This window comes from Caloenas nicobarica, chromosome 1 (genome assembly GCF_036013445.1).
Source record: "Caloenas nicobarica isolate bCalNic1 chromosome 1, bCalNic1.hap1, whole genome shotgun sequence".
Taxonomy (NCBI): Eukaryota; Metazoa; Chordata; class Aves; order Columbiformes; family Columbidae; genus Caloenas; species Caloenas nicobarica.
Window position 1 is genome coordinate 179,967,333 of NC_088245.1, and position 14,168 is coordinate 179,981,500.

Consider the following 14,168-nt stretch of genomic DNA (forward strand, 5'->3'; position numbering starts at 1 on the left):
TCATGTGGAGAATGGAAAACACCAGTGGGACAGCAGAAGCATGTGTGATTTTAGTGTTTCACCACAGTAAGCACTGAAAGGTTGAAGGGCCAAGAAACAATAGTGATGTGATGTAGCAGGAATGCTGAGAGGTGACTTCTGCTTTTCTATTAGCATGCTGTTATCTCACTTCTTGATCTTCATTTTGTCTATAAAGCATACATTTTTCAATGTGGCACAGCTTAATCTTTCTTGTGTCACTTAACAAAAGACCCCCACTAAAAATAAACTCATAAGGCCATATAATATTCTTAAAAGCTGTGGAAAGTTTTAACCTCACTTTTTGTACATCTTAGGATTTAAAAATCTAGGACTGATTTACAATGTAATGTATATTCACTTAAGAGGTGCAACTGAGATTTAGAACTATTTCTCATTCATTCCTATATACTTCAGCACAGTACTTTTTTATCTTTTTTATCAATGTCAAGATCTTTTATCCTAGCCTTCTCAGCATGGTTCATATATCCTATGTTTCCTAGGTTTCTCAGCATGGTTCATATAATACGGATGGCTGAAGATTTTTTGGTTTTGCCTCTGGATGATTTAATTAATTGTAAAAGCTGTAAAAACCTTCTGGAAGCTAGTTACCCAGGCCGCTAGAAACTATACTGTTCAGTTAGGTTATTATTATTAATAAATATGTACTAATTCATACCACAACCTTGTGGACTGCTGTCAATGTTTAGAAACTGGCAATATTTCATGATAGGTTTGGGATCAGGCAGACCTTCTAAGAATAAGTGGCTGTTGCAACATGAAATATATTTTTTAAATGAGAGATACTTTGAAGACTCAGAACTCATAGAATTATTCAAGTCTGGACCTCCCTAGCACTTTCCAAGAAGATACAAAAACAAATACAAAGACAGAAGGATGTCATATCGCTGTGTTATTGAAATTTCTGTGAAATTTCCTTAGACATTATAATTGGGAGCAATCTCAGGCAACTTTATAATACAGTATCTGTTTAGCAATAACATCTAATAAACTACAACAGATTCTATGAAAAGGTAATGAAAGATGTAGAAATGTTGACGTTAAGGGGAAGCTTGTAGATTATAGGAATAATCCAAAATTTCTGGAACACAGGAGATAAAACATTACTTGCATTTCTAAATTTTCTTTAAGGTCCTGTATTAGAACTAAATCTAAATACAAATATTTACTGGAAAGCTTTCAATAGAGGTAGAAATCTTAGTACAAAAATGACTGGTTTTTTTTTTTTCCAAAATGTTACTTTCATCTGTTAAATAATTTTAAAAAATCAGTTCAATTTCATTTCATTTAAACAGAAATTATATCAATTAGCTGAGCATAGCTGGAACTGTTCAGGTTTCTTTCCTGACAATTACTTTTTATTATGAATGTCTGACAAGCAAAAAAAAAAAAAAAAAAGTAAGGTCCAACACCCTGATTCGGTCACAATGAAACAAATCAAATTAAGTCATCAGTCTCAGTCTCAGTCAGCTGAGATATGGGTTGAAAGTTATCTTACCCAAGCTTCTGACTACAATACTAATACATGTACAGAAAATCATTGTATTCTTTTGTAATTGTTTACATGCCACTTCTGGTATGTTAGAATGTCTTAAAAAGAGCAAGAAAAAGTGCTATTCTTCTCTGAAGAATCTGCAAATGAATTCGACATTGACTGAATGAGGAAAGTGTGTATGAAATGGAATTCAAGACAAAGGCTGAGATGATATTTTATTAGCCATTTTAAGCTTGCTTTTCTCACAAATACTCTCCTGGTTTTTTTACTATTGCTAAATTCAAGAGGAAGGAAAATTCAACAGAGTTCAATGGATTCTGTAGAAGTAGTAAATGCGGAAAGAGATATCTAAGTGAGAAGAGCTGATGCAAAGTCATAAATGTATAGTTATTATGAAGGAGGATACAGAGAAGAGCACAGTTGGAGAAAATAAAAATGGAATTAACTGAATTAATTACCTGAAGCAGAAAAGAAGTATGAGAAAAAAAAAGATGAGAGCATATATAAGGTAAGAAAGAGATTGTTTAAAACATGGATTGCAAAAAAAAAACCAAACCAAACATATAGGAGCTTAAACTTCTTATGGAGCTTAAGTCAAAGTAATGAAAATACTTAACCAGCATACCTGATGCCTTTCAAGGGAGCAGAAAGAAAGAAGACTACTAAACCACATTTCAGACAACTAAGCGGAATTGAGGTTGTTTGTCAATTGACCTTTTGCTATTTGAATAAACTTCCGTGAATCTATGAAAAGGAGAACATCAGCTACATGAATCAAACCTAGTACTTCACATTTGTATCTGTTCACAACATGCAGCAATGATGTGGTTTGAACTCAGACACAGGTTATGTGTGAATATTTACAATACATAATAACATATAGTATGTAATACATATATTCACATATCACCTGACTTTGCAGCAGTATTTTCTTTGATTATTCTGCCTCCAACATTCTTGATTGCCACATTTAGATTGTACATAAATATGTCCATTATGTTTACCTACAATAAGATTTACTTATTATACAATTTTGGCATTAAAAGTGCCTAATAATAAGAGTGGTATTTAAAGAATCTAAGAAAGCAGAGTCTCTGAGGGAAAAGTTTGTTCTGCAACGTTTCAATTTCTGGAAATCTCTCTCGGATTTTGATAATTTACTTGGCATTTAAATGTGTACTTCTAGTCCAGCATTTGCTTAAATGCCTTCTTAAATGAGGATCCACAAATACGTACATAACCCAATACCTATGACTATGCAAAATTAATGGGTGTTTTTGTTGTTGTTGTTTTGATTTTGTTTTGTTTGTTTTGTTTGTTTAAGTTTTATTTGTTTGTTTTAAATTATCGTTTGTTTCTTTGCTTCTCAAGTATAACCTCTCCCTTATGTTTTTTCATTGCAACTCCCTTGGCTACAACCACTCTTGCTGCTTTCCACAAGAGAAAGCAGAAAGTTACTATTTTCTTATACTACATATTACACCATCCTATTGTGCTAGCAATTACTATAATTTTAATTTAACATCACATCCGTAATTCCCTATCTTAACAGATGGTCCCCAAAGCTAACAGATGTCACCTTATTTATTCCTTACTTGATATAATACTTGTGACATAACCATTAGCTTCTGTAGAAATAATTTTGATGTCAAAAACAGAGAATAAAGATATAACAATCGGAAGAAAAAAAAAAAAAACACAAACCACACCCACAAATACATTAATTCATAATGTGAAAGTTAGGATCTGTGTTGTCCTGCATTTGTATTAAAGATGAAGAACTGGTTTAGGAACTTGTTCTAGTTTGGACAATTCATCTAAGCACACCATGAAAGATAAGCCCTGTTGAATTCAAAGCTTCAGCCTTACTGGAAGGAGGGGTGAAAATGAAGGAAATAAAGAAGTGTAAAATGCAAAGGAGAAATTAGTTGTTGAGGATATTTTTCTGATGTTCCATTTTGTGCTCCACTTCTCTTTGGAATCCATTTCCTAGGCTAATTTTAGCTCATCAGTTTAAGTTAGAATTATTTACAATTCTCTGTATCTACATACAACGTTTAAACTGCAATCACTTGGAAGTAATTTTCTCGGATGTTGTGGATAGAAACAGAAATAATGTATTTTGAGGGGAAAAATATATATGTTTAATGTTCAAGTTTGCATCTTTCCTGCTGTAAGACGCTTCTGTCATTGTTGAAACTCTCCAGGGTAGCTTTGGTATTGAATAAGAAATGTCAAATACTTAGGCAATAAGCTGGCAAAGCTGGTTTTATTTTTATGAGTGGAAGAGAAGATTACTCAGAAAAACACTCTTAGGGAAGTTATGTAGCTGCTGGTTTGGATAAATTTGTTTTCTGAAAAAAAGGTATTATTATTTTCTTATTATTTTCATTTACTTATTTTTGCTTATACTCAAATAATATTTCTTCTAAGATATGAATGGGATGATCTGAGAAACCTGTATAGTAGCTGTATTTATGTTTACACATAGGCTATAATACTATTAATAAAAGGAATAGATGGGGTTTTATTCTCTTGCCCTGAAAAGTCTTTTGTGCTTTCTGTTTGCCTGTTGCATGTTATCTGCTCTAGGGCCTGAGTTTGTAACTGTGTTCCATGAAAGAAACTTGTGATTTTGGAGAAACAATGGGTGATCCTATACTATGTGCCCAGGGACAAGACAGTCATTCTGAGCAGATTTAATAAAAAAATGGTGCCATAAACCACCTTTAAGCAAGAATTTCTGTTTAGAGATTGCAAACACAGCACTGTAGGTACTGATACAGAGTAATGGAGCAACATAAAGATGAAACTAATATAACACAATTTGATACGGATGGCATTCTTTTACTTGAAAAGATTCAAAACCCTTAATGGGTTAACTAGCACATCCTTAGCTTTTTCCTCCTTCCTACTCCATTCATCTAATAATTTTATTATTGTCCTTCCTTTCTCCTCTATGTGTTTCATACATTGCATTCATCTTTTATACAATATGCTAATTTTGTCCTTCACTAGTCCCTGCTTTAAACTCCAAGTAAGACATTGCTAGCATTCTACCTTGGTAATACAGGGGAGATATTTTTGATTCAGACATCCTCCTTTACATACCAACTCCATTCAGTCTTCCAGCAAAGAATGGCAATAATAATAACAACAATAACAATAGTACTTCATATTGCTCCCTCTTCATCTGATAAGCTTTATTGCTTGCTGTTGTATACTGAGTACTGACAGACAACAGGAGCAGGGCTTACAAAACGTATGGAATCACTTTACTGCATATCTGGACAGTCACTTACTAACAGTGTTTTCTTTACTATAAAACACTCTTTTTATGGAACATCAACTGTTTGAATATTCTGTATGCCACTTTGTTTCCTGGTATAGTGTGATGTGATCTATGTACTTATTTTCTTACAGAAAAGAGTGAATGCTCTGAGAAGTAAAATATCAGTGCAGTAAAGATATGTGATAGCTCAGTAAATATTACAAAGCTAAGGTAAAGAAAAAGTCAAGAGTGCAGAATATAGCAGAAAGATCTGGTGGTTCTGCAGACAGTTGACACACGTGGCCTTTAAATATTGAAATCATTGGGACCTTTTGTCATATTACTGCCAGCTTCAGTAATGACTAGACCAGGGCCAGTGCCTAGTTTTAGTCACTCTTCTGTTGATATGTATACATTTTTGAATGTCCCCTTGGTAAGTCCATCAGCAATTGTACAGATAGTCCTGTTGATATTGACAGTCTTGTTATTCTTTTCTATTACCTTTTAGTGAGAGATTTTAGAAATACATAGCAATTAGGCTCTTTTTAGTTCTCCATTAACTTAATTTCCTCACTTACTAATAAGCATATATATTTTTTTTAAATTTTATTTTTAAGAAGTAGTCTTTCTTCTAATGTAAAATAAAATGTGTTTTTCTTTCTATTCCTCTTACTCTGAAAAACTTTAAATCAGGACTGAGGAGTAGATTTTTTTCCTCTCTACTCCCCAAATATTAAAGCTGTTGTAGTGCCTCAGCTTTTTGTGTTTTACATCTTAGTGAATTAAAGCCTTCAACTTTCTGTATCATGTCTGCAAAGAACTGAGTAGCTCACAAAAGCCATTAGAAATTGCTAAGTATTTCTTATAAACTAGGTAATACGAAATGTTGAATAGAAGGTTAAGACTGAAGTCTCCAGTTCATAACCCCCAGCCTTCACTTATATGTAGGTACTGCTCTCTTCTCACTAACTAAAAGCTGCCATAGATCTCAGTTGTCAGAATACTACCAGGGCCAGTATCTCCTGACAAAGGGGAAAACCCTTTGTGGTGGAAACATTTCTTCTTTGTCTGAGGAAGGTGTTCTACATCTCTTTTTTGCTGATTCTACTTTGCAAGTAAAGGCTCTGATCTTGATCTAAAAGGCCATCTTGGAACAACCACTCAAATCTTCTTGTTTAAGTAGTTTTATTGTGTACATTGTACAGTGCTGTGTTTTGGATTTAGTATGAGAATAATGTTGATAACACACTGATGTTTCAGTTGTTGCTGAGTGGTGCTTATACTAAGTCAAGGACTTTTCAGCTTCCCATGCTCTGCCAGTGAGGGGTTGCACAAGAAGCTGGAAGGGAACATAGCCAGGACAGCTGACCCAAACTGGCCAAATGGGTATTCCATACAATATGATGTCATGCTCATTACATAAACTGGGAGGAGGTGGCTGGTGGGAAGGGGCAACTGCTGCTTAGGAACTGGTTGGTATTGGTCGATGGGTGGTGAGCAATTGCATTGTACATAACTTGTTTTATATCTACTACTACTACTACTATTATTATTATTATTATTATTATTATTATTATTATTATTATTATTAATGGTCCCTTTCTGTCCTATTAAACTGTCTTTATGTTAACCCACAAGGTTTACCATTTTTCCAGTTCCATCCCCCATCCCACTGGAGGGGACCAATGAACACACAGCTGTGTATGGTGTTTAGCTTCTTGCCGGTTTAAACAACACTGGGATCTGTCCTTAAACTTCAACTATAAAATATAATAAATACAAAATGCAAATAGCTAATAACTTTCATAGTGTGAAGAACCACAAGACTAAAGCTCACACTAATACCTGATGTACTTTCCAGCTAGGCTCAGACACTTGCAAAATGTAATGAATATGAGGTATGCATCCTCATGTAGTTTATTTGTACATTGGCAGGATGTCAATGTAACACCAACCCTCTGACTGATAACTCTAGGACCTGCAGTCTGTGGGGGCTCGATCCAAATGGATCTTCGGAGAGGGAGGGTGAGAGCAGAGTCAGGAAGGCCCTGGCCAAGAGATCTAGGATAATTTCTTCCAGGGTGCTTTGAATTCTCTGAAAAGACACTGTGTGTCACCTCCTAGATGTAGTTACAGCTGCTGAGGAGGTACAAACTTCAGATTACTTTCAAGATAAAACCTGGTGCCATTGAACCAGCTCCGTGGACAAAAAATATATGCTAAAGGACAGAGGAAGACTGAATAAAATTTTCAGGCTAGTAACTTGATCAGAGGAAGGCTTTTAATGGTTATCTTAATGAAACACTAAAGGGCAGGAAGTATCTTCTTTTTAGGACTCTGAGTGGCACAAACCTCGGATCTTTGTAATGGATACAACTTCATCTGGGTTAGCCACTCTAATTCCTTTGTGAGTGGCAAGAGTAAAAGCTTTCAAGGGATGATGTATCTCATCCTAAAGTAGATTTCTAAAATAGGTCCCCAAACATGCCTGGTATTAAACATTTTCTAATAAGAATAATAGTAATATTTTTATTAATAATAACAACAACAAAAATACTACCACTTAGTTTTCTATTTCAATAAGTTTCATTCCGAAAAAGTGGTATAAAACTTTACTATTTCTTGATGATAAATACACATTTGTAAAATATTTTAGGTTCTTTAAGTTAAAGTTTAGAAAATGAAATCAAGAATTGTGTAACAGTATGCAGATCTTGTGGCTAACAAGAATGACCAGAAAGAGAAAAAAGCATGTTGACATATTTCTGTCAATGTAATTAATCTAAAGTTTATTCTATATATCTTATGTTTTCTAGTCACCTAGATCTAAGAAGCAATATAAAACATTTAAAAGTATATATTCTGCTATACCATATAGGTACAACCAATTTACAGTAAATCTACTTCCAAAAGATTCAGTGTCTTTCTTTTCAGTCCGTGCAGTTCATGTTTTGTGGATAGATGTTTTTATTTCCTTGATGATGTTTACGTACCTGTTCTGTCACTGTATTACAGTTTAACTGCCATAATCCATTGACTTTAATGGAGTTACTTTTTTAATTGAGTTATTCCTGGAGTTATTCTTACACAAGAAGAGTCTGTAAAGACTGCATGATTTTTCTTTATCTGTAATCTAAAGAAATCTCTATAGTAATTATGCATATTCAGAAAAAAAAAGATTTGTGGAGGACAGAAGGAAATCATAGTATACATACATAGAAAATTTGAAGGTTTGAATGAGCAATCAACTTTAAATCAAAATTGATGCAGCTGTAGGGGGCATGAGTCTACATTCATGGATACACTTTCTGTGCTTTACACTCTTCCAGTATGCCAAAGTAGCCAAAAACCTGGCAGGTGAAGCTGGGTTTATAACTGCTTTATGTCACTGCACAGCAGCTGGAGCACTCTGCCACATCTGCCCCTTATCTGATGTAAATTGTTGCAGGATGTAAAACTTCATAGAAATATCTCAGACTTATATCGGGAAGACCAGACTCACAGTTGATGTAAATCCTTTGCTAGTGTAAATCATGAGTTCAGTAGAGCTGGACTGGCTTACACATGACTTACATCAATTTCAGATCTAGCCTCAGATCCTGGTTTGTGAAATTATGAATAAAGACTATGTACTGATGACAGTCAACATTAGTGTCTAGTGGGAAGAGAACTCAAAAATAGTTATCACTTCTAGTCATTATTTTGCTAAATGATGACTGTTCTCATAAGCTGCCAAGACAAGGTGAGCTATGTCATTAAAAACCAAACATGACACATGGTATCGCTAAAGGTTCCATTAAAAAGAGTTGTCCTTTTCTTTATTTCCTCTTTATGACTTTTGTTAGCAATAGCCAAAAAGCTTCATTGCAGCCACACTTCATAGACATTTAGCAAAGAAAACCCATTCAATGTTAAATTCCTGCTAAGGTATTTTTTTGCTTGTGCATATTGTTCTGAAATACTATTTTGCAAATGTTTTTAGTTTTATTTTTATGTATTTTGTTGCTCAGCTTACACTATAATACTTACTGTGTTTATATAATGCCTGACCTTTTCTTACATTTTACATTTAACATATTTGTGATTCACGTACACATTTTTATTGTCGTTTGGTTTTGGGTTTGTGGTTTTGTTTTTATTTTTGTTTTTTCAGATCCCCTCCTGATAAACAATATTTTATTGATTCAGCTGCAGATTTTAGTGCCTTGAAATGTACTGCTGTAACCTATGTGCTGCAGTTCGTAGTCTGATGTTCCAATTAGATATTTTATGGATCCAGCTGCACACTTTGATGATCCAGTTGGATTCTTGATTTTCAACGAAATTGGTAGTCACACTGTGTTCTATGTTAATTAAAGTGATTAAAATATTTTGATAATCAGTTTGAGGAGCCAAACCTAAAATCTGGGATTTTTTTTTTTCTTTTTCATAGTATGAAACACTACACCCAGAGGTTTTAGGTAAGCTGAGCAAATTTTCTTGCTTATAATTAAAATGTAATACAAAACAGTGCATAACTTTATCATGAATACATTGAGAGGCATCTGGATTCAGGCAGGCTGTCCAGTGTTCTGTGCTTTGTCAGGCATTTCGTAAGCAATTCAGGCTACCAGGAGATGTTCTGGTCTTTCTTAAGCACAGAATTTACAAGACTTCTAGATTTATTAACAGATCCAGAGTGTATTAATGGTGTCTCTTAAATATTCCACTAACAGAGAAAATTCCCTTTTACATTTAGGAATTCTATTACACTGGGATGCTATGCACTACAACAGTGTGTTATATGAGAGATATATATAGAGATAGAAAAGGGAACCAGAGGCATTAACATTTCCCTGCTTTGATCACACTTAAGAAGGGATTGAATATGCCCATTTCAGCCCCAGAGAACTGTTCCTTAATAACAGGAAACAAATCTCTACAGTCTTTTTCTGCTTCTGAAATATATCAGAGTCTGCAATAGTCCTTTACTTCACTCTGCCTATTAGACAACTAAAAATGTTTCTCAAACTAACCATAGATTCGCAATAGCCCTAGATAACCTGCAGGAGGGTAGATGTGCTACAGCTCAGTGTTCAGGACGTGGAACTTATGGGTCTCCACTGGCAGCCCAACTTTCCTCAAGTGGGTGTCCCTCTACAGACTCCTGTTTTCAATGAGATGTTCCTTTCTGAATCTTCAGACAAAGATTATGAAGTAGGTTAATAAGAATAATTTTATGAAGTAAGATGCATCAGGTGCAGTCACTTATCACATAATCTTTTCCTTACTGTTTCCCTAAATGGATGAAACTCATATTTTTTTTTTTCTTTCTAATCTCTTTCAAAAATCCTTTCCTCCATATCCTTACTGTTAAGGTCTTAACTGAATATTCCTGCCACTGTAGCTTATGAAATTCACACAGTTATCACTGTAATTTACCACAACACATAGCTAACAGTCAGTTTTCTTACTTTGAGGGGCTTTTTATACCTTCTTGCTATCTTGCTGTCGGTACTGGTGTTTCTTATTCTTTCACAGCAACAACTCTTGCTACTTCACCTGGGATTATGTCTCTTTTGATAAGAAATGTCTGTGCCCTTCCACCTTAAACATACTTACAATTTACTGATGTTTCTGTTGTGCATTTGACTAGGCAATCTGAGGTTCAAATTCACTTTTTGCCAGCACAGGGCATTGTGGCTCCAGAAGCTTTGCTGATCCACACAGATGCTGGGTATTATACAACTTTGGAGATGAAAGCTAAGCTTGTATATGGTTAGTTTTAGTTTTCTTCTCTTTCTTTATGCATAGCCAAGTTTCTATTTTTTTTCCTGTTTTCTGTTCCTGAAAACTAGTTTCTAAATGCTTATAGATAACTCAGGTTTTGTATTTATTTCTTCAAATTATGTGAGTTCCTTAAACTTTTCTTTTGCATTTTTGTCATAACACAGAACTACCTAAGAGGTGAAAAAATCAGTAATACATCATTGACCACCAGTTCCTCCCTTTTATTGTATCAGAGTACATAATTAATAGACATTTTCCTAAAGCTCATTTACTTGTGCTTCTGCAAGTTTCATAATTACTGGCGATAGAATACCAGAGTGATACTGAACTTGCTAAATAAAGCTTTCACTATACAGATTGTACTATAAAAAAAATGTTGTGGAAATAGGCTTTGTCTCTCCTGCCTGGACAGTTAAAAGGATACTTTACATTCTTTTGCTGCCTTACATCAATTGTACAGACTTTCAGTAGGCATATGTTCTGGTTTCATTTGGGATAGAGTTAATTTTCTTCCTAGTAGCTCAGATAGTGCTGTGTTTTGGATTTAGAATGAGAATAAAGTTGATAATACCCTGATGCTTCAGTTGTTGCTAAACACGCAAGGACTTATCAGCTTTTCACACTGTGCCAGGTGCACAAGAAGCTGAGATGGGGCACAGCCAAGATAGCTCACCCAAAGTGGCCAAAGAGAAGGGAGAGGGAGATTTGGAGTTATGGCATTTTGTTTCCCAAATAACCGTTACACATGATAGAGCCCTGCTTTCCAGGAGATGGCTGAACACCTGCCTGCCCATGGGAAGTATTGAATGAATTCCTTGTTTTGCTTTACTTGTGTGAGGGGGTTTTACTTTACCTGTTAAACTGTCTTCATCTCAACCTATAAATTTTCTCACTTTACTCTTCTGATTCTCTCCCCCATCCCACAGGGGGAGAGCAAGTGAGCGGCTGCATCATGCTTACTTGCCAATTAAGTTTAAACCACAGCAGCATAAAAGAACTACTTCATTATAGTACTTCTTCTAAAGGTAGATGCAATTTGTCAAAGGTGGTGATTTCAGCTGGTGGAGGCTCCTGGGAACTTGTTCACAGCCTTGCCTCCATAGTTGTTCAAGAACATTTTCTATTTTTCTCAGTTTTGGCTGCCTCTGGGTGTCCATTTCAGCAACTTCCAGATATTTTTTCAGGCCACCTCCTGATTCTGTTTCTTCAGGTTTAATTCCAGCTGCTTCTTTTACATTATGATTTGTGTTAACAGCCCTCGGGTATCCAGATTGCTACTGACTGGACCAGCCTTGGGCTGCCCATCTGGGACTGAAATCGTTTCAGCAACCTCTTTTTCCCCCTGGTCATACTACTTCAGCTATGATGTGAATTCCTTGAGGTTTTTTCCAAGACAATGCACGCTCCTCTCTCAAAGCTCTTCATGTTCATTTTTACTAAATTCTCAAAAAGCTCAGCAAATGCTAGCTTGCCTTATTCAGTATCTGCTTCCTGGTTTATAGTGTTCTCTGTACAAACTTATTCTTAAATGGAATACATATGTGCAAAACCAAAGTGGATTCTCTACCTGAACAAATTGAAACCTTTACCATGGCTTTCTTCTCCAAATATCCACCTCGTTCTTCGAAATAGGCATAGATTTGTATTTTATGCTAGCAATTTCTTTACTTGAACAAAAAAGCAAAACCAAAAAAGCACCAGTGTCGGTGACAGGTCATGATTCAAATTGACTGATAAAAGAGCTAAATCTCATCAACAATGTCATTAGGCCCACCATAACTGACAAACTTAGTGGTAGATAGTCTTACACTTAGTTGTAGATAGTCTGTGGCTTTCCAGCTCCAAGCAGCTCCCCAGCACTTATGACTCCCACACCAAAACTCATTAAATGACTTGCAGGAGGATACTACTTGACAGATGACATTCTGAAGAGAACACAACAATGCTGTCTTAGACCCAGCTCCATGACCCTGTCTTCAGGCAATCGATGAAATCCCTGAAGATCTGTTGTAACTGCAGCCAGAGCTGCTCTGAGACATGTACAACATGACTTGTCCTCAGATGTACCAAGAATATAATTCATTACGCTCTTCTTAAATACCAGGCAGTTCTCACATGCTCGCTGTTTCCTATCTGAATTAATTTAGCCTTCAGCATCAAGAAGTGATTCCTCACTAAAAAAGTGACAAATCAGAAAAAAAAAAAAGCATTTGGTTTACTGGTGTTGAGAATGGAGATTTCTGAAAACTTCAAATTTGATTATAGGAAAATAACAAAGTGTTTTGGAGACAAAATAGTTATTTTATAAAGAATATCACTCCCTGGCTGATCCAGAACCAGCAGTTTGGATATAGCTCTTGACATAAATTTCTTCCTTGGTCTTGGATTTTGGCCCCAGCTGGAAACAAAAATAGGAGAGGGGCATGGGGGTTGAGGGGTGGGAGTGGGAAGAAAGGGATTCAAGGCTTTCTGCCAGGACACGCTTTTCAGGTGAATCCTGTTTAGTTCTTTCTCAGCAAATAAATTGTAAGGGATGCTTGAACAAGCCCCTGTCCCCTCCAAGATTTCTCGCTGTCACTGTTAGGGGAAACATTTCAGGAGCCAGTGCTCACAGAAACAAACCAAGCATGCATGGTATGGTAAGAGCAGCAAATTTATTTTCCTGCTCCAGATTGGTTTGATCAATCTGCTCAATAGCTGCCCCTAAAAGCCCTGATCACATGATTGTTTTTCTCTTATATTCCCTGTCCCCTTCTCAAAGTAACAGCCCATATCTGTTAACTTTTTCTTCATTGGATCTGGTTTTACTGATTTTACAACCTTACATGACAATTTGGGGCTCAATGTTTTTGTGTCCTCCACTACAGGACTGGATATAGTCTGTGGCAAATATAGATATTGTTTCCTTATTATCTGCATGGGTTATTTTGATTTTCCACTGAGCGCAGCTTAGAGAAGAAGAGAAGGAACACCAAAAAACATCAATAAGTGTGCTGATAGCTTTGAATGGAATTTTCAAGGTATAAGTAAACTTTGAGATATCAGCTGCATTCAGTAAAGTCTGCACATTGATTACATCTCTGTAAATGTGGGATAAGTACAGAGTAAAGGTCAACAGATTAAGCATGTACTTTAATCAGCAAATTATGCAAATGAACACAAATGAAATACACCATTCAACTGTTAAGATCAGTAAAGCATGGAACTCAATTACTGAAGTGTTTGAGTGCTGACCATCTTAAATATACACCAAGTTTAACAGAATTTAAGAAAATTCAGATGCCGGAGGAAACAGTTAATAGAGTTCGTCAGCCAAATGCCTGGGCTGACCAACATTTATTGTAATGTATTATAGCTATCTAAAATATGGTGAAGAATGATTAGCAAAACTGGTAAAAATTAATGACAGCAACAACAACAAAACTGCATATAAAGCTTTTTTCTCCATCACTGGAGGGTGAATATCAATTAGTAAGTGGTGAGATAACACACCTACTTGAAATATGCTGATCAATGAGGTGGAATTTACAGACACTCAACAACTACTGTACATGGCTCAAGTAGCATGGTCCCTCCCAGCTCCTCATCTAGGTC